We start from the raw sequence: 21,458 nt of genomic DNA on the forward strand, positions 1-21,458 counted from the left end.
TAAAAAAAAAATCAAAAAGTCTTCATTCCTAAAGCAGTTAAAAAGGGAGTTACTAATTTCTAAGATTATGAAAGGGAGGGGAGGGAGGGGGGAGGGAGGGGGGAGGGAGGGGGATTAATGGGATTACACCTGCGGTGCATCTTACAAGGGTATATGTGAATCCTAGTAAATGTGGAATGTAAAGGTCTTAGCAAAATAACTAAGAAAATGCTACAAAAGCTATGTTAACTAATGTGATGAAAATGTGTCAAACGATCTATGAACCAAGTGTATGGTGCCCCACGATCATACTAATGTACACAGCTATGGTTTAATAAAAATAAATAAATAAATAAAATAAAATAATGTATTGTTCCCTCTAGGAACAGACGGGCTAAAACCATTCCCTGTTCTCAGGCACAAGAAGGTCCCAGCTGTTTGATGACACTGACTCCACCTTCCTCCAGCAGGAAGACAGGGACTGGTTTCACGCTAACCATCCCGGCACTTCCCAGAGGCTCCATTGGTCGCAGACACCTGCTTTCAACTTCTGAGTGGGGCAAGCTGGGTGGAAATGGCTTCTCAAGGCGGTGGCTTTCTGGGGCACCAACAAGAATGTGCCCTCTTTTATATGAGAGACAACACCGTGGGCACCCCAAGTACAAGCAGGACCCCTGGGTGGGGGTTGTGATCCAGAATAAGCCTTATTCCCAGATGGCAGTCTCTTGGGTTGGAGGGTCTGAGCGTGGGACAGATGATTCAGTAAGAGCTACACCATCGCCTCTAGAGTAGGAGAGGCTGCTGGAAACGGAGACGCCCTCGCAGAGCCCACACCAGCGCACCCAGCGGCCACCCCACCCCGTTTCTCCTAGTGAAACCCTTCTCCAGGCTGCAGCTGGAGGTATGTTTGTACGGAGGTACTGCTAACAACAGTTACCAAAAACGGGGAACGGGGAACCAGAGCGAGCGACATCCACAGCCCCGTGGGTGCCACGGCGGGCCACCAGCGTGGTTCACTGGCAATTTAGTACCAATTACACCCCCAACTCTGACACGGAACTTGGGCTCAAGAGAGACAAATGATTTCTGTCCAGTAGCAAAGAGAACTCCAAGGATGTGGCTTTTTTGCCCTGTGGGACACTAAGCAATTCTGTAACTAACTGAGTAACTACGATCCCGACGTTCTCCCCTCAATGACTGTAAATATTCAGTTCATCAAATGTGCCTTGCCTCAGTTTCCTGTCCACAGCCCGCGCTTTACTGGGCATATGAAGGAAGGAGGTGCTGGAGCATCCCCGGGTGTGGATGGGCCTCAAACAGCACGAGGCTGAGAGAGAGAAGCTAGGCACCAAAGTACAAATGCCTGTGTGAGGACTGGGGCAGCAACGCCAGAGACAGGAAGTGGGGTGGGGTGCGGGTGGGGGAGGGCAAGGGAGGCAGAGATTAGTGGGGACAAGAGTTTCGGTTTGGGGTGATGAAAACTTTCTGAAAATAGATACAGGCAATGTTGCACCACCTTGTGAACACACTTAGTACCAAGCTGCACACTTAAAAACAGTTAAAATGGGCCGGGCACAGTGGCTCATGCTTGTAATCCCAGCACTCTGGGAGGCCGAGGAAGGCAGATGGCCTGAGCTCACCAGTTCAAGACCAGCCTGAGCAAGAACAAGACCTCATCTCTAAAAACAGCCAAGTGTTGTGGTGGGCCACCTGTAGTCCCAGCTACTCAGGAGGCTGAGGCAAGAGAGTTGCTTGAGCCCAAGAGTTTGAGGTTGCTGTGAGCTGTGATGCCACAGCACTCTACCAGGGGCGACATAGTGAGACTCTGTCTCAAAAAAATAAAAGAGGGTGGCACCCGTGGCTCAAGGAGTAGGGCGCCGGTCCCATATGCCGGAGGTGATGGGTTCAAACCCAGCCCTGGCCAAAAAACACAAAAATAAATAAATAAATAAATAAAAATAAAAATAAAAGAAATTAAGAAGTAAAAAAAAAAAAAAAGAAAATAAATGTTCCTAAAAGTTATCCTTTGATCAGAACTATATGTGAAAGGTCAAAGGATAAAGCTTTAAGAGTGTAAAAAAAACATGAACTTTGGCCAAAACAAACAAACAAACAAAAACAAACAGGGCACCAGCAGCACAAGCCATCAAGAACATCTTGGTGATCCACTTCATTAAATACAGAATTCAAAAGGCTAGCCAGGAGAGAGAGAGGATTTATTATATGTGCATATTTAGCAAGTCAGGCAGAATGTTGCAAGAATTCTGTAAAATCTACAAATTAAGAAAAGGGAAACTCAAAAAGGAGGCAGTGGCTCATGGCTGTAATCCCAGCACTTGGGGAGTGGCTGAGGCAGGAGGATCCCTTGAGCTTGGGAGTTTGAGACCAGCCTAAGCAAGAGCGAGACTCCTTCTCTAAAACTAGCCGGTCATGGTGGCAGATGCCTGAAGTCCCAGCTACCGGGGTGGCTGAGGCAGGAGGATCCCTTGAGCCCAGGAGTCTGAGGCTGCCTGGAACAGGCCCTTCATAGGAGAGAACATCCCAAGGACCGTCCTAAGAACACATGAAGAGACAAGCAACTGCCCGTTACCAAGGAAGCATGATGAACCCCAAGGCGACAGGGCCACACACCCACTGCTGGGGCTCCAATGACGGGGCAGGCGCCTCCCCAGCTCCCAACTCACAGACCCAACACCCAGAAAATAAACCCAGGATGCTCCCAGGAGGGGCAATTCATGACAGTCCTAGGGCAGAAATAAGCCACAAGTCAGAGCAGACACAGAGACGCAGACAGCCCCTAGGGCAACAGAACCTTCCACACCTACTCTGGCCTCAGAGCGGGGCACACACAGTGCCCCCTGCATGCTGGGCCACCCCTCTCATTGGAACGCATTGCTCCTTCGCGGTGCCCCAGGCCAGGCTGGGGTGCTGGGGCCACACCTTGATCTTGATCTTCACTGTGGCCACACAGCGTGTGGGTTGTGCACAAACAGATCAGAGTGTGCACTTGGGATCCATGCACCTCTGTGTAGGTGATATGCCACAAAAAGCAGCTAAGGGCGGGCACAGCAGCTCACTCCTGGGATCCCAGCACTGTGGGAGGCTGAGGCAGGAGCAGGAGATTGCTAAAGGCCAGCTTGGTAGTGAGACCCCATCTCTACCAAAAAGTAAAAAGTAAAAAATTAGCTGGTATGGTGGGGGATGCCTGTAGTCCTGATTATTTGGGAGGCTGAGGCAGGAAGATCACTTTGGAGCCCAGGAGTTGGAGGCTACAGACAGCTGTACTCCAGTCCGGATGACAGAGTGAGACCCTTATCAAAAAAAAAAAGTATTCTTTTTCTTTTCTTTTTTCTTTTTCAGACAGTCTCATTATGTTGCCCTCAGTAGAGTGCTGTGGCGTCACAGCTGACAGCAACTGCAAACCTTTGAGCTTAAGCGATTCTCTTGCCTCAGCCTCCCAAGTAGCTGGAACAACAAGCGCCTGCCACCATGCCCAGCTATTATTTTTTGTTGCAGTTGCCACTGTTGTTAGCAGGCCCAGGCCAGATTCAAACCCGCAAGCCTCGGTGTATGTGGCCCATGCCATAACCACTGTGCTACAGGCACCGAGTCAAAAAAAAAAAAAGGTATTCTTAAAATATCACTTATAGGGCGGTGCCTGTGGCTCAAAGGAGTAGGACGCTGGCCCCATATGCCAGAGGTGGCGGGTTCAAACCCAGCCCCAGCCAAAAACTGAAAATAAAATAATGTCTTAAAAAAATATATCACTTATAAGGTAATAAAACATAAGTGGTTTGAAACTGAATTATGAGTTGATGGTGAGCACTGGTGGCCAGTTTGTTACCTGAAGCTTGCTTCTAGAGGTGGATAGCGTGTAAATAACGTCAATCTAATCATCACCTTCTAAGCATAAAGTTCTTGGCACTGTCTCTAAACAATCCACGTACAAGTTTAAACAAATAGTAGAGGAGAGAGTTGGGTCAGGGCTCAAAGATGGGCTAGGGTCACTCCTCCACCCTACAGATTCCCCCAGGACACTGGCTCTCAGAAGACTCCAGAATCTCAGAAATCTCAGTCCCTCTGAAGACAGGCCCCAGGCCCTCATGACAGGCAAACACATCTGGGGAGGGTCTCCCATCTCAGTGACCTCAAGGTCCAGGCTCCTGCACATGTTTCTCCACTTGATCCCTAAAATAAACTCAGGGAAAGCCATGACGTCACTGTATAGGTGAGGGAGCCAGGCTGACCTGACAAGGCCCTCACTCATAGGCCCCGGGACCCACAGACAGGACTCCAGGGGAAAATGCTCCCTATGCCTATGAGGGCACGTGGACAAGAGGGACCACCCCAGCCCAGACGAGGGACAAAGAGGGGCCTGGGAACAGGCGGGGGTCCAGCACAGGCCCTGGGGTGAGGCCTCAGGAGGGGCTGCCATTGTGGGTGGGGTGGCACAGCCACCACATCTGGTCCTCTGCACCCACAGTGTGGGTCCTGGCCTCCCTCCCTTGTCCAGGTGACCCTGTGAACTGCAGAGGACTCTGAAGAGAGGCTCAGGAGCAAGTGTGCATTCCCACAGGAGCAGCCAGTCTTGTCACTGTCACCCTGCTGCCACAGCTGCCGCACCTCTCCATCCCTAACAGCTCCCTCGGGAGCACTGAAGGTAAATATGGTAATTTGGCTTCAATCATGGCTTCAGGGAAAACGCAGTGTTAGTTTAGGGCACAGACCCTGGAAGCCACTCCAAGCATCTGGCCCCAGGAATTAAAATCTTGAGCTCCCACCTGACGGCAGGGGAGGGGGTTAAGGGGGAAAGTGAGACGCCACAGGGGCATCCCCCAGGGTGGACATCGCACCCTCTTAGCTCAGGGGAGACCAGGGAGAGGTAACAGCAGATGGCCAGGTCGCCACAAGTTCAGGCCAGCCAGCTCCCATCCCTAGAGGAGCCACCCCACCAGCCCGCCACCCGGGCACCCTTGGGAGGCTTTCACCAGGGAGAACACCCTCAGCCCAGGGGCAAGGATCCAAAATAGCCATGGGGAAAAGAATAAGCAGTTTCTACATCCCAGAACCAGAGAGGTCCCGCCAAACAGGGCACCTCCAGGGCCCCCCCAGGCACTGGGAACCAGGAAAGGAACCAGGTGGTCATGGGCCCCACAGGTACCCAGAGCTCTACAGGGCACAGGGCGGTGGCAGGCCAGGGACCCATATGCCTGGCATTGGTCCACAGTTAATGGAAGGATGCACACATGTCACTCTCCCAGGCAGGGCAAGCCTGGCCAAGTGGACAAGCCACCTCGGTTCTCCAGCCAGCCTGGCCTCCCTCAAGAGCAAGGTTTCTGTTCCTGTGTCCTCCCACCAGGAATATGGACACTCAGGTCAGCCCTTCCCTGTGAAGGGTGCCCAGAAGGCAGTGCCCGGTGCCTGCCTCTACCTCAGGCTGTAACAGAATTCCCTCGTGACGTTTCTTGGAAATCAGTGGCTGTAATCACAGCTGCCAGATCTCTGAAAAGGCCCTCTCAGCTGCTCTGTTTCGGTTATAATTATTATGAAAGCACAGTTAAAGGAAGGAAGAACCAAAGGCTCGAGGAAAACCCAAGAGCCGGTGCAGGGCAGCCCCAGCCCTCAGGCCAAGGACACGCAGCCCCTCTTGCTGGTCACTGCAGGAGCCATCCCGACCCTGCTGTGGCAGCACCCAGCCTCAGCCAAGCTACCTGGATGGGGTAGGAGTGATGGCAGCCACAGAACACACGTGTCTCCACCTGGCCCAGGTGACCAGGCAATATCCAGGTGAGGGGAGGGCTGGAGGGTAGCCGGTCCCCACCCTGGAACATCAGGATACCTGCAGAGCCCCAAGGAAAACATCCTGGTGTGGCTGTCACTACACCCAACTCTACCAGGCACAGGATCCACCCAAACTCTCTAGGCCCCATCTCCTCTTCCACAAAATGGGGGCCGGAATGTCAACACTTTGCAAAGACCTCTGGCTATAACATGACTTGCCAAGAGCTCTGGGCCAGCTCATCACTGAAGCAGGACCGTGACTGCCCAGGGCTTGCTACAGGAACAAGACAAGCCCACTCCACCCTGCCTCCTTGGGGTCTTCTACCAGGGCAGTCAGGTGTGGCCATGCCCCAGTGGCACAGTGAAGTGGGGGAGCCTCAGATCCAGCACAGGCTTGGGGATTGGCACCCCAAGCCCAAGGCTAGCCAGCTCTCCCCTCAGCTGCTTGGCAGCCTGGCCTCTGGGATGCCCTGGTTCCTCTTCCTCCCCCATACCCATGAGGGGTCTCTGTAGGCACACAGGGCCACTCAGAGGGCATCCACAGAGCATGAGGCAGGCCCCTCAGAGTCCCCAGACATCACAGAAGGGAGCCAAGGTGTCTCAGCAGGTGCTACTAAGCCCACGGAGACCCTGAGCCCCACAGCCACCAACAAACTAGCACCTCTCCTGCCAGCATGGACCCCGCCCTGGGGACCCTCACGCTCAACAAGCCTGGGTGTGGGTGTGAGTGGCCCTCCCCTCGGGCCTGGGGGTGGAGTGGGGTCTGGCTCAGGCCAGAGGACCCCATGGCCATTTCTACCCTCTTAGTGTTCACTGCCTCTCTCTCCCCAGAAGGAAAGACAGATGCCAGTGTCCATTAGCAGCTGACTGTGTCTGTGCTCATCCCATGCCCCGGTAGGTCCTCTTTAGGACCAGGGTCTCACGCTGTCTCAATCTCATCAGATTTCAGAGCTAGAGGGCAGACACGTGTATCCTGTGGCTGCCATCACTCCTATCCCACTAGACATGCGTGTTGACGGGAAATTCTGTTACTAAGGAGGCTTCACTCCGGCAGAGGGTCTTCCCGGCACTGTCCAAACCTTATGACTTTTCTCAATGCCAAGAAGGGAGCCACCCAGCTTGACTGGAGGACTGGAGGCCACCCTACCCCCAGCAGGGCCAACCACACCAGGCTGAGGAGTCCTCAGAGCCCACCGGCAGCTGTTCTCTGAGTGAGGCACAGTTACCGTGTCACGCACACAGTGGGATCACCTCCCACACTGCTGTTCCTTCCAAGACTAGGGGGGCACTCACAGAGAAAAGGGAGGTGGGGTGAGTGGTCTTCACCCCTGTACTGGGTTGAACAGCATCTCCCCAAATCCACATGTACAGGGGCTCAGAATGTGACCTTACCTGAAACCAGGGTCTTTGTGGATGGAATTAATGAGGTGACATCCTCCTAGCTATAGGCGGGGCCCCGAGCCCAGTGACTGCTGTCCCTCTGAGAAGGGAAAAACATGGACACCCAGGAAGGTGGCCACCCAAGGGCCTGGCAGGGACAGAGCAAGGCCTGTGATGCCTGAGTGTGGATTTCTGGCCCCAAGAACAATGCAGGGACAAACTCCTGCTGTCTTAAGCCCCAGCTTGTACACTTTGTCACAGCAGCCTCCAGGACACCACCCTGCCACACCCCAATTGACACCCACCTTGCCCACATCCCTGAGGGGACCTTGGGACCCTGCCCCAAGCAGTCTTATCCTTCCTCCATTAGGGGCAGCGGCCATGGCCATGGGCACACCCCCTCCATGTCCCCCATAGATAGTGCCAGCCCAGTGCAGTTCAGGGCTTCTCACTGGGGGACCATCACTCACTCACTGTGGCTCCAGGGGCCCCTGAGGGGTGCGGCCACTTCCAGACAGGACAAGACCTGCCTTTGGGCACAGCTAGTTCTGTCATGACTCCATTCTCAGGCCAAAGCCCCAAGTCCTGCACAGCCCTGAGCTCCCACGTCCAGCCCCCTTGGCAGTCCCACACTCTAACAACAGGTCCAGTCCCAATGGCTGACCTGGAAACTCAGGCATCAGAGAGACATTTCCCCTCAGGGACTAGAAGCAAAATTTGCAACTCCCTCTCTCCAGCTGTGGGGGCAATGCCTACAGGCACAGCACCCCATCTGAGGTGGCCCCCACATAAGACAGGTGTGTATTGGAAGGAAGCCACAGACACACCTGAGTTGAGAGGCAGTCTGTCCAACCAGCCTGGACCCAAGTCAAGGTCATGAACACAAAGGAAAGACCACAGGACACTGTAGGCTCAAGAAGCCTAAAGTCACAGGACTCTAACAAAAGTAGACACAATAGCCACAGGCTGGACGCAGCCCAAGTGTCTGTAGATGGATGGGCAGATATATACAATGTGGAGTTAGCCACAATGTGGGGTGTACACACAACAAGGGGTGTACACACAATGTGGGGTATAAATACAACATGGGGTATACACACAACAGGGTGTGCATACAATGTGGGGTATACATACAACATGGGGTATACACACAACTGGGTGTATACACAACATGGGGTACACACACAATGTGGGGTATACACACAACATGGAGTGTACACAACGTGGGGTGTACACACAACATGGGGTGTGCACACAATGTGGGGTATACGCACAACAGGGTATATATACAATACAGGGTATACCCACAATGCAGGGTATACCCACAACAGGGTATACACACAACACAGGGTGTGCACACAATGTGGGAGGTACACAAAACAGAGTGTATACACAACACGGGATGTACACACAACACAGAATGTGCACACAATGTGGGTTATACACAACACAGGGTGTACACACAACATGGAGTATAACCACAATGCGGTGTGTACACATAACAGGAGGTATACTTAACATGGGGTATACACATAACACAGGGTGTACACACAACGAGGGGTGTACACACAACGTGGAGTATACCCACAACATGAGGTGGACACACAACAGGGTGTGTACACATACACATGACACGGACTGTACACATAACACAGTACACATGACACAGGGTGTATACACAACATGGGGTGTACACACAACACGGGGGATATACACAATGCAGAGCGTACATATAATGCAGCATGTACACATGACATAGAGTGTACACATGACATGGAGTATACACACACCGTGGCATGTACACATGCCATGGTGTGTACACATGACACGGAATGTACACACACTGTGGCATGTACACATGACATGGAGTATACACACACTGTGGCATGTACACATGACACGGAATGTACACATGACATGGAATGTACACATGATGTGTACACATGACATGGAATGTACACACAATGCAGTGTACATACAATGTAGCGTGTACACGACACAGGGTGTACACACAACACAGTGTGTACACCACATGGTGTGTACACACACCAGAATATCATCTAACCCTAAGAAGTAGGCAGTAGGATCGCTTTGAGCCCAGGAGTTAGCCAGCCTGGGCAATATTGAGACCTTGTCTCTATGAAAAATGTAAACATTACTTTCATGTGGTGGCACAAGCCTATAGTCCAGCTACCTTTGGAGGCTGAGGATCACTTGAGCCCAGGAGTTGGAGGCTGCAGCACTGTGATTGCACCACTGCCCTCCAGTCCAGGCAACAGTGAGACCAATCTGGACAAACTCTAAGGGCATTACATTAAAAGAAAAAAAAAAACAGTCATAAAAAGATGGGTCCTCACCTATGGTGCATCTTAGAATGGGTACAGGCAAAACTTACTAAAGGCAGAAAACAAATGTCTACATACAACAACTAAGAAAATGCCATGAAGGCTACATTGAACAGTTTGATGAGAATATTTCAGATTGTATATAAAACCAGCACATTGTACCCCTTGATTGCACTAATGTACACAGCTATGATTTAACAATAAAAAAAAAAAGATGGGTCCTGTATGATTCCAATATAAAGTCCCTAGAACCATCGAATTCACAGACACAGAAGGGAGAATGGAGGTTGCCGGGGGCTGGGGCATGGAGACTAAGTGTTTCGTGGGGACAGAGTTTCAGTTTAGGAAGATGAAAAGAATTCTGGAGATGGATGGTGGTGATGGTTGCACAACAATGTGAATGTACTTCATCACACAAAAATAGTTAAAATGGTAAATTTTATGTAAAAAATAAAAAAGTTTTTTAAATTTTAAATTTAAGATAGAGACCCAGCAAGCTACTGGACCAGGGACTCTGCACTAGAAGGTGCTGGGAAATACTGGGGTGAAAGCGCTGTGGTTGGCGGGGCTGTCCCAGGGACCACTGGGTATAGGTCCAGGTGGGTGGCCGGCAGCTCTCAGCCCATTTGCATAAGATGCACTGGACCACATGGGAAATTCACTCCGAGACTGTTCAGGAAAATTCTTTCTGCGCAGTCTGTACAGTCGCTCCGTAAATGTGGTGACTCTTCTTTCAGTTTTTTCTTATGCACCTGAACCAAAGTTCACAGCTGCCAGTTCCAGGCACCCAGATGGAGTGGTGTGGGCCAAGGGCCTCCTTAATCCTGGGTGTGCGGTGGGCACAGGCCTGAGACCAGGGGTCATCAGAGCCAAGAACCCAAGGCCAGGGCCCCACGAGAACAGTTTCTAAGGGGCAGGGCCACCTGTCAAGACCCCCCACCTCAGAAGGAGAGAACCAGGTCACCATGCTCCCCCCTGGAGCAGAAGCCGTACCTGGGGACACCCTGGTCAGATATTCTAGAAACCTGCAGAAAGTGACTCCTTGCATGTTACCACCACCCCACCACCCCCACGGGGCCCTCTGAGCAGCAAGCCTGGTGCCTGTCTTCCTACAAGAGGAACCCACACCACGCAGCTCGGGATGGGATGAGCAGCAGCCCTAGGAGTTGGGGTGACTCCCAGGTTGTTTAGGGTGGAGGTGCTCTCCATTTTCCTGCATTGTTAGAACCAGGCAGCCTCCCACCACCAAGGGGGCCACTAACTTCTGTCCTCCAGCTGGGCTGGTCGTCTGCACAGGTGTTGGCCAACTCGTCTTGGAGAGCCGGGGTAGGGGACAGCAGGACAAGAAGCCCAAGATCCTGCTCACCCACCAGGAGAGGCCAGGCCCTGCCACTTCTCCCAGGTGTGTAGGAGAAAGGCCCAGCCCTCCTGATGCCACACTCCAGCCAGGTATGGCTGCCTGCAGGTCTCGGCACCAGGCCTGGCATTTGCAGTCCCAGCTATGGCTGGGCTTCCCCAAGATCAGGGCTGGTTTGGCCCCCAGGGGCGTCACATCCCCCCAGTGTGCCCCACAGCCATATGCCTGGCAATGTGGCCAGAGTCTGTGCCAACGTGACAGACCCCGCACCCAGCCACACCCCCAGGCTCCACTGTAACCCACACGCCGTCTTTCCAGGCCACTTCATGTGACATGGACTCAGCACCTAAACTGGGTTACAATAATTAACACAAATCCTGCCTCTCCTGTCCCCAAACTTACATAACCACAGATGACACTGACTCTCAGGAAAACCTTCCTCCTCCTCCACCAGCGGCCCCATTTCTGTCCCGCGACCCCCACCCAGCTTTGCTCCTGAGAACCAAGCTCCTTCCAGACATCCCAGCCTGTGCCTGTCCCACAGCTGCCGTCTGCGTCTGGCTGCCGAACCTCCTCGATGAGCAAAGACAGCCCCCAGTGTGCTCCCAGCACTGAAGGCTTTCTGCTCCCCACATAATGTCACATCCACCTGGGACCTCAGAAGGGATCTCATTTGGAATAAGGCCATTGCAGCTGTCATTAAAGACCTGAAGATCTGTCTGGACTTAGCAGGGACCTAACACCAACTGCAGGCATCCTTACTACATGGGAAATCTGGACACAGACACACAGGGTGCAGCTGCCATGTGCCGACAGAGGCCGAGGAGCACCGGGACTGTGGAAGCTGGAGGGGCCTGGGACATTCTCCCTCAGAGCCTTTGGCCCCAGGGCCGAGGACAGACTTCTGTGGTTTTACACCCCCGACCTGGAGAGCCTTATCACAGCAGCCCAGGAGATGGGCACAGTGCCCCCAAGCACAGCCCAGGGGTTCACGAGGCCCCATCCCTCCTCCCTGCCTCTCACCTGGGCACCTGTGAATAGGCATTTGGAGCTGGCAGACACCCACCAGGGACCCCCAGAGCAGCCCTGGCAGATAAAGGCAAGAGACAATGGCCTTCGTCTATGCAGCCACAACAGAGTGCACAAAGGCCGGGCCCCCTCCTAGAGAGGACACAGGGTGGCCTTTTCTGCCTCAGTCTGGCCCCCGCCCTCCTGGTGACCAGAAGTGGGGTGCTGCTCCTCATTCAGAGCTTGCAGTCTGCTTATCCCACTTTATACGTGGGGAAACTTAGGCTTGGGGAGGCCACAGTGTTTGCCCAGGTTCCATCGCAGCACCCTGGGACACACTCTCCTAAAACCCTGGCAGTGCCCACTTGGTTGAGGACCAGCAACATGCTCGGCAAGGCCCCAAAGCCCTGTCCTCCCCATCTGAGCTGCCCAAGGACAGCAAGGCCAGGGCAGGTGAGCAGCATCCCTCAAGCAGGATCCTGCTTCTAGTCCTCGAAACTTTGCCGAGAAGCTCAGGAGATAACCTGGAGGCCCCTGTGTCTTGGGGTGTCAGCTTCACTGGAAGACAGCGGCACTTGGGGCGTTAGGTTTCTATAGTCACCAGATGGACACTATTTCTCCGAACCCACACACAGGTCCTCAGGTTATGTAGGATTGGGCATATCTGCTGTACATCTTGTTACAGGGAGAAGACCATTCAAGGCAGAAGACTGCATCACCCCCCACACTGGGACCAGCTGGAGGGGCTGACGTGGGGGTACACACTGTCAGGAAGCCAACCCCCGACCCCCTACCACCACCTGGCTCCCCAAAGGCGCAGGCTTGGCAGGCTGTCCACACCATCAGCCAAGTGCAAGCCCTGCAGCTGCCCAAGCCCCTGGGCAGCAAAGCCCAGCGGTCAGTCGGTGTGTGGCAGGGTGCACAGAGCACAGGAGGAACAGCCCAGCCACCCACCCACCCACACCTCCACCTCAGGCAGGCCCCCCCACAAGCCTGCCTGGAGGGACCGTGGATGGGGCTGGGGATAGGCCTCACCCTAAAGTCTCCCGCTGCTCTCGGGGTCCCCCAGCCTCAGACAAGGGTAGGCAGAAAGGAGGAGCCAGATCAAGGCCCAGTGTCACCTGCCCAGGGACCTCCTGAGCTGGCCCAAGGGGAGCCAGGCAGCGCCACCCTGGGAGAAGGTTTCCCAGTGGAGACAGCCGGCAATTTGCATAATATTCTTTGCAAGTTAATATCAGCCTCTGATAATGATCTCGAGTCGCGTGGAGCGGCTGAGGCGGCTGTTACAACACTAAGTAATCATATTTTAAATTATGTTTCCCTTTATAGAAAGGTGTTGCAAAAACACACAGACATGAAATCTGTCTGTCGCAGCCCCACTGCCAACCACCTGACCGGCTTCCCAGCGTGATGGTCGTGTCTGCAGCACTGCGGCCTGAGAAGGCCAGGGGGACCCCGAGCCTTCCACCCCAGGTCCCCCTCACCCAGGGGATCCTTCCCAGTAAGGGATACTGTCAGATCACTCCGGGGTCAAGAACCTCAAGGGGCACCTACTGCCCACTCCCATCTGAGGTCTTGACCCTCCTAGGAAGATGGCAAAAGGGGCTTCCCTCCACATGGCCCCCCCGCACCCACTGAGGCCTGACTTGCAGGCAACATAGACTTCCCAGAACTCAAAACCTTTTAGAGTCGGCTCCCTGGAGCCCCTGTGCATCTGGGAGCCTAGCCAGGGGGCTCCTTCTACCTCCTCTCCAGGAGGAGGACTAATCCCAGCAGGGGCCTCTGTCCTCCCACCCCATGCACATGCACACCCTCACTGAAGCCCTCGGGACACCCACAGCCAGGGGCTAGGGAGTCAGGGGACCCAAGACCCCTCAGAAACAGGGCCCCGTGGTCCCCACAGAGGAAGCCACACTCCTCCACGCTCCTTTTTCTTCATTTAGAAGCCATGGCTGACCACTCAACCTCTATTTTCTTAAAAGCTTTTTTTTCCATTTTATTAAAAAAATCCAATTATAGCACAAATCTCTCAGCAGGGGTCAGTGTGGAATAAGAATAGCCAAAGTTAATGGACATGACACAGGCAAGATTAATGCCTAAAGGGTTTCAAAAGTTGTATGATGCGGATTTCATTAACATTTTAATTGTAATGTATCTTTTTAATCTTCTCTCACCCTAATGGCTCTATATCCAAAAAAAAAAAAGGAAGAAAAAAATGCTGACAACAACAAAAAGTATCAATATACAAAATTTAACAAAGGCGCTTAACAGTGCAATGGAAACTAAATTAAATGAGCAAAACTATGTTAACATTGTGATTTTTTTAACAGCACAGAAGGCAGAAATGCAGCAAGATGGTTACTTCTTCCCTCTTGGCACAGCCCTCTACTGGGGGGGTGGGGGTGGCAAAGCCCCAGAGCAGATGCCTGGGTCCTGGGCAGGGGTCTGGGCCAGGGGGTGCCTGGGTACCTCCTTCCTCTCTGACTGAAGGGCAAGGCCCAGACAGACTTCCTGTAAAGATCCAGCAGCACCAGGAAAGGCCCACTGCCCCTGACCTGTCCAGGAGATGGGAAGGGGCCACTCTTCCAGAAGGCCGCCAGGCAAAGCCCCGATATGGTGTCACTGCAGTGAGAGGCAATGGGTCTTGTGGAGTGAGGGCTACAAACCAAGGGAACTCACCCAGCAGCCATCCGGCCCCTGATGCCCTCAAGGAGGGACCCCAGGCAGCAATAGCTGACAACACAGCCACATGTGACAGCCTCCAACTTTCAAAGACGTTGGTTCCCCAGGTACACATAGGAGGGTCCAGGAGATTTTTATTTTCAATCAACAAACATTTTGAGGCCGACTCTGCTGTGTCTGACACCTTGCCCCAGTCTAGCCCCCTTTGCTCATGGCTGACCTCACCCCACCCTGGGGCTGGACCACTCTCAGGGACCGGTGGCTAGGCCTAGGGCTGGCCAGACCCAGGCCTGGGAGCCATCCCTATAGCACCAGCTCACTGCTCACCCCAGTGACTATATATGGGCACTTTCAGGCCCCTCTGTTCCCCGCCCCCAGCCCTGTCTGCTTCCCAGGCATGGGGGCAGGCGCTGGGCGGGCCCAGGAGCTTACAGCCTGTACAGGGCCAAGTACCCTCCTGGACGCCAAGGCCCAGCACTGAGGGGGAGGGGAGACTCTTTTGGAGAGACCCAGAACCAGCCTCTCCTCCCCATGGGACCTGCAAACAACGCCTTGGAGAGAAGTATGTCTCTCATCCTCCCTGGGGACTGAGCAGCGGCCTCTTCTTAAAGGGCTATGAGCCACCACTGGACCCAACAGTTTCATCACCCCAACAGTTCCCAGGCCAGGCCCAACCAGCATGAAAATGCCTGATGGCAGCCAGAGCTCAGGAAGGGTGGATTATGCCCTCAAGGTCACACAGCCAGGCGCTGGGAGTGATCTCAGGAGACGTACCCCAGGGCTCGGCATGTGGAACCAGGCCAGCAAGCAGTGGAGCCAGGTCAGACCCACTCCTCCCCTGCTCGGCCTGGCTCCCAAGCTGAGCTGGCTCCCTTGCCAGCGCCAGTGCTCATGCCCCAAATGACAAGGGCCTGAGATTCCAGACTCGGACACCTCCACGCCAGTCTACCTGCAACCTGATGAGAACCCTACATGCAGGGCTTACATTTCCAAAACCCTAACTTTAAAGGCAAGAAGGCCACAGCAGAGGAAGCTTCCTGGCTCCCAGCAAAGGAGCAGCTGCAGGTGACACATTGAGGAAGCCCGACCCCATCAGCAGGAGCATATTTTGCAAATGATCTCATCTCATCAAGAGCCAGGCCTAGGGAGAGCAAGGGTCTGCGAAAAAAGAAAGAGGAGTTGGTGACCCCTACCCTGCAAGGAAGGCAGAAACAGGGGTCCAGCATCCGGCCTCCACACTGAGGCCCCAGGATACTACCTGCCCACCACACCTCCTGGGGCATGGGGGCCCCACATCTCTGAAGGAGGGTGCGGTGGGGAGCCGGATAGAGAAAGGCTGGCCAAGCCAAGCCACCCTCCACCTGCCTACCTCTAGGAGGGTTGAGGGGGTGCCCAGTGAAGCCTGCAGGTGAGGGAAGAGGCGCCAGTGAGGGGGAGCTCCTGGGAGGACCCTCAACCTGGCCAGCTGCAAACATGAAGCCAGATGGGCCTGGTGGAGGTCAGAGTGAGAGTCCGGGTAAGCCTGCCCTCAGCAGGTCCTGACACCTCCCCACCCAGCCCCAGCCCCAAACACACTGCACAAACTCCCCAGGTGGGGCTCCAGAAGCTCACATTCACCAGAGGCAGCTCAGGGTCTGGTGTCCTCTCCCTGGCTTTGGGAAGACCCTTTCCATGGCATTACACTGCAGCCTTTGCCTCCCCCTTCAAGAGATCAGGCCTGAAAGCCCAGCCCCAGGTTTCTTTGCCCAAGGGCGCCCCATGGGGACACTGTGGGAAGGCACCCTATCTTGTCCTGAGATCCTGAGAACCCCACAGTGGGCAGCAGCCAGCCAGCTTGGATCACCAGACAGGTGGGCGTCAGCTACCACCATGCAGGTGGGCACCAGGCAGAGGGAGCGGCAGACTTGGGGTGACTCTACCATGGTCAAGTTCCCGAATGAGTTCATTACACAGGGGTCTACAAAAAGCCCTGGGTATCCCGGGATGAGGGGGAGCCATCTGTTGTCCCCAGGAGCTTTGAAACCTGGGCAGTCCACCTACTCCTTGTAACCCAAACTGGCCCTCAGGACCTATTGCAGGGCGCTAATTGGAGAACTCCTGGAAAGGGAGTAGGCCTGGGGTGTGGAGCCCCAACAAGAGATGGCAACCTCAGGGGGCCGTGAGATGTGGAGAGGCAGCATGGGCAGGACAGACAAGGAAACAGGCCCTGCTCCTCTGATAGCGGCTGGGGGCCAGCAAGTGCTAGTACCCTGTGTGCCCCAGGGATGCAAGTCAAAGGCACAGACCTCAGGGTTCTTCAGGTCTGTCCCACAAGTATCAAACAGGGCAGGGTCTCGTGGTGACAGGGCAAGCCCTGGAGAGCACACTGCCCACTCCATCCTCGGACACAAACCAGCCAAAGGTCAGGATGAGCCCAGGCCCCCGGACCCACACTCAGCCCTGAAACTATTGCATCCTTGTATGAACGACGCAGGTTCACAATTTAGTCGGAAGACTTAGAGAGGTTCGAAGACTTTGGTAAAAAGCTAATCATAAGCCCCCTGCCCAGGGAAGGCCCTGAGTGTCCCTGCACCACTCTGCAGCTGAGACAGCCTGATGGGCCACTGAGCACAGCACCAGCGCTGTCTCCTTCTCCAGGAGATGCTGAGCGCCCGCGCGGTTGTGAGGGACAGCTCAGCACCAGACACCACCTGGGTTGGCTTCACACAGGCCCACATCTAGCACCATCCTGCCCTGAGTGTGACCCTGGAGAGGGGACAAGTGACAGCCTGGTCTACTCTCAGGGTCCATCCCAGCCAGCTCCCCAACAGGACAGGGGCCAATCACCTCAGCTCACAACTTCCTTTACTTCCTCTGCTTGGATTCCAGCTGAAGTGCCACGCAACAGTGACCAAGGAGAAAATGCCAAAGGTCCTCCTGGATGGAATGGACTTCAGAGGCCCAGAAGGGCACGGTGGGAAAAGGTGAAGACGTGGAGAGATGGGTCAGGGTGGCAGCTGCCTGATCCTCGGTGTGTCAAACTGAGAAACCCATGGCAGCTGCCCCTCCTGGGGACACTGGGAGACCTAAAAGCCACAACCAGCACTCCCATTGTGGTCATCTCACCAAAGAGTGGGAAGGAGGAATGTGGAAACACCTGGAGGGGGTGTCTCTGATGTCCCCACAGGGTTCTCTGGCAGGGTGGGGGGCCCAGTGAGCCACCTTGGGCCTCTCCTAGCCCAGCTCATCACTACCCACAGGCAGGCTCAGCCAAAAAATAGGTGACAGGGCAAGCCCTGGAGAGCACACTGAGAAGTGCCAACTGGGTCCCAAGAGATGCCACTGGGAGAGGGAGACCAACCACCAGGGAGTAAAACCCCTCAATCTGAGGCCCCAAAAGGGAGGAGGTGGGAGGCCAGATCCAGGGGACAGGACCTGCCAACAGACACCGCCACAGGTCTAAACTGCCCGGTAAAGAGAGGCCACCAGCAAACTTCCCACAAAGCCTGGCACAGGGCCTGAGTCACCTCTGACCTCCGACCCCCCAGGAAACTCAGCGGGAAGGCCTCAGGTCCCCTCCCCCAGAGAGCGGGGCTCGCCTCCGAGGGTCGCGCGAGGGGGCTCGGGACCCAAGACCCAGCTCCGCCCAGGCGGTAAGGGCCGGAGCCTCCTCCCACTGCAGCCGCACCCCAGTTTCTCCCCAGGCTGGGGTCCGCACGGGAGGCAGAGACAACCCAAAAAAGAAGTCCACCTGCACCGGGAGGGACAGGTGGGCGGGAGCGCTGGGTAGCACTCCGTCCTGGCCCGGGGCCACTCCCGCCCGCGGCGTCCCCACCCCGGAAGGCTGATCTCCGTCGGTCCGGTCCCGGAGAGGCCGTAGGTGTCGAGAGGAAGAGTGGGGAGGGGAAGACGCGCAGGACGCGCTATCCGGAGTCCCGGCCGGGTCGCCCCTCAGGACACCCGGGGCGCCGCCCGGCCGCCTCCGCGGGGCCCGCGCCGGCCGCTGCGCACACGCCACGGCCGGCGCTGGACTCGGGCCGCACCCCGCCCCGCGGCGGCCGGCGGCACTGCGGCAGGGCGGCCGGCGCCAAGTTGGGCGGCCCGGGGCCGCGGAGTTTGCGGGAAGTGCCGGCGGGGCCAGGGACGACCCCGCCCGGCGGCGCGCGCGTCAACTTGGCCGTACCTGCGGGGGCCCGGCCCGGTCCGGCCTGGGCAGCTGCGGCGCGCCGCCCGCGGCAGGAAGTGCTCCGGCGTCCCCGCGCTCCGGCTCCCATGGACTTTCTCCGACCTCGCCCAGCACAAGCGGCCGCACCGCGGCGGGGGCGGGGCGGCGGCGGGGGAGGTGCCCGCGGGACGTTTAAAGGGACAGCGCGCCGGCCGCGCGCGCACTCATTCGCCGCCAGGTGGGCGCCCGGGGCCGGGGAACTGGGGACCCCGCAGCGGAAGGGGTGGCGGCAGCTCCTCGGCCGGGCGCCCGCCTTCTGGAGCCGCGGGCGTCCGATCCTGCGCCGGGCACCGGGCGGCAGGTGCGCGCGGCAACGCGGAGGGCCGGGCAGGCAGGGGAGGGACCCGGCTTGCTCAGCCGGGGAGAGCCCACCACCCCCGGCCCTGGAGCGCCCCCTCCCCGCGGTGGCCGCGTTTGCACCGCGCAGCCTGTGGATGCGGCTGCGGGCGGGGCGGGGCGCGGCATCCCCCGCAGCCACTGTGGACGCGCGGCCGGCCAGGAAGGCGCGGGTGCGGACGCGCCCTAGTCCAACCACCCCGGGGCGCTGGCGCCTCCTGCCCGCGGCCGCCAGCTGCGAGCTGCCGGGTCTGCGTTCAGGCCTGGCGTGATCCGGACGCACTAGCAGTCCTTCTGGCCGTGCTCCTGTGGACAGAAGTGCAGTTTTAAAACAAGTGCATAGAAATAAAAGCGGCCACACACCGAGAAGGACCCACAGACCCCTCAGCATCCCCTCCCCACCGGGGAGCGGGACAGGAAGGTAGACCTCCAGAGCCAGAGCGGCCCCCCTACCACAGAGTGCACCGGGTCCTTGTGGGAAAAGGGAGGCGTCACCACTGCAGCGACCTGAGCAAGGTCACAGGGAGGAGGGGTTACGTGAAGCACAAGCTGCCCCCCCACCTTTCCAGAGCACACTTTGAGCCCCTTGGGTATCAGGCCTGGGGCTAAAGTCCTGTTGGCACAGTAGCCAAGGTCATCGGTAGGACAATCTGAAGTTTGACCAAGTACATAGCGCCCAAAGCTTGGTCCCTGACCCTTGACCCCAACATTAGGTTCTGTACACCTCTGCCCTGCTGTCAGCAAACACCAGACCACACTCACTCCCTGTCTTGTCCTAGGGATGGGGGTGAGTAAAGTGGGGTTCCCCCCAAAACCCCACTTAGTCCTAACTCACCCCAAGTCCGGCATCCCCACCCCAGCCACTGCCTCCTGTAAGCCTGCAGGTCTGTGGGATGTGTTCAGTCAGGGAGGACGCTGCAGGCTGGAGACACTGGGTCAGAAGTGGTTTAGCGTGTGGTCACGCGGCATGTGGTCCTGGCCCAAGATGGGCAATGTGAGAGGGACACCTGGAAAGCCAGCAGAGGCACAGTAGTGCCACCTGCTTAGCACAGGTATAAGCAGAAGGCTCTGGGCTAGGGGTGAGAGGGCTCTGAGCTGGCAGAAGTGTGGGACAGGGTTCCAGCCCACTCCAAGTAGATCAGACCTCTGCCTGCACCCCTCCTCCAGGGCCCTGGGATGCGGCTCTGTGAGGGGGCCTAGTCCACTGGTGCAGGAGCGCCCTGGACCAACCACCCTGGTCACTGCTCCTCTAGGCATCAGGGCTCCAGAATCCTATTCCCCAAGGGTTCCAGAGCTTGGAGTGTTTGTGTGTGTGTGTGTGTGTGTGTGTGTGTGTGTGTGTACACTGGCACATGCTAAGTGCAAACACTAAATTCCAGCCACACGAATTACATGTCTCAAGTGTGCACGTACTACCTAATTTAATTTTCATACCAGCCCCATGAGGTTCTGGCTTTTCACTCCTATTTTACAGCTTAGCTTGGGGCTCACTTTCTCAGGGTTCCCTGGTAGAGACTCTTCAGAGGGAAACTTGGACCCAGGGTGTGGGAGTTTCACCGCTCCCTCTTGCCTTTGCTTGGTGTGTTTCCTGAGACGCTGTAAGCAGCATGCTGCTGGCTGCTGTGCAGTTGTGGTGGTCACAGTCCCGCCTGAAGGGTCTGATCAGCACAGCAGCACCTCAAATGGTGTCCAGCTCAGGGGACTCTGCTGCGATCTGGTGCTGAGCTCTCATTCAGGAAGGTTCTGGCTGTGGGGAAAGGGAAGTCGCCAGAGACTTCTGCAAACAAATTGGTGACCACAGAGGTGGTGTTTCAAGGGTGCACTCAGGAGCTAGGCAAAGAGAACAAACCTGTTGGCCTGGCCACCTGGCTGTCCTCCCCTGGACAAGTGCCTCTGGTGGCCTGCCAGGTGCTGTTGCCATGGCTGTGCAGGTGATGACACTCACCTTAGTCTAAAACCCTTACTCTAACATCTCATCTATCTGTCCCCCACTCGTGACAGTTCTGCATTAAAGTCTCATCACTGCTGCCCTCCTGGTCCAAAACCTATATCCCTATAGGCAACGGCTGCAGTCCCTGCTCCCCCCTGCACCAATCTATCACTGTACAGCAGTACAAAGTTGCTCCTGAACATATCACAGCCCCCCAGAACCTCTACTGTCTCCCCATCTCACTTCTCGCCCAGAACACAAGCCTATGTGTTAGTGGCCATGGCCTAGCCCTTCCCCGGTCCCCAGTGCTGGCACCTTCTGTCCTGAGGCCTTTGCACCTGCCATCTCCTAGCTGTACTTTCTTCCCTAAAGTCTTCCAGGCTTGCTATGGGGTCTCACTTCCTTGGGGTCTCCTCTCAGATGACCCTGGCTCATGAGACTTTCTCTGACCTCTCA

The 21,458-nt window shown here is 56.0% G+C and overlaps 1 protein-coding gene across 2 annotated transcripts in view; it reads right to left on the reverse strand.

The window, feature by feature from the left end:
* The window catches only part of NACC2 (NACC family member 2), a 78,533-nt gene extending 59,687 nt beyond the window's left edge, over positions 1–18,846 (reverse strand). The window contains exon 1 of one of the 2 annotated variants that reach the window (XM_053557668.1): positions 18,695–18,846. The gene's annotated coding sequence lies outside the window, so the exon portion shown is untranslated. Of the gene's footprint in view, positions 1–18,262; positions 18,479–18,694 lie in introns of those variants that run through there. The other variant, XM_053557684.1, reaches the window with a different exon arrangement.
* Between the last annotated feature and the right edge of the window lie 2,612 nt (positions 18,847–21,458).

This window comes from Nycticebus coucang, chromosome 2 (genome assembly GCF_027406575.1).
Source record: "Nycticebus coucang isolate mNycCou1 chromosome 2, mNycCou1.pri, whole genome shotgun sequence".
In the NCBI taxonomy this organism is placed as follows: Eukaryota; Metazoa; Chordata; class Mammalia; order Primates; family Lorisidae; genus Nycticebus; species Nycticebus coucang.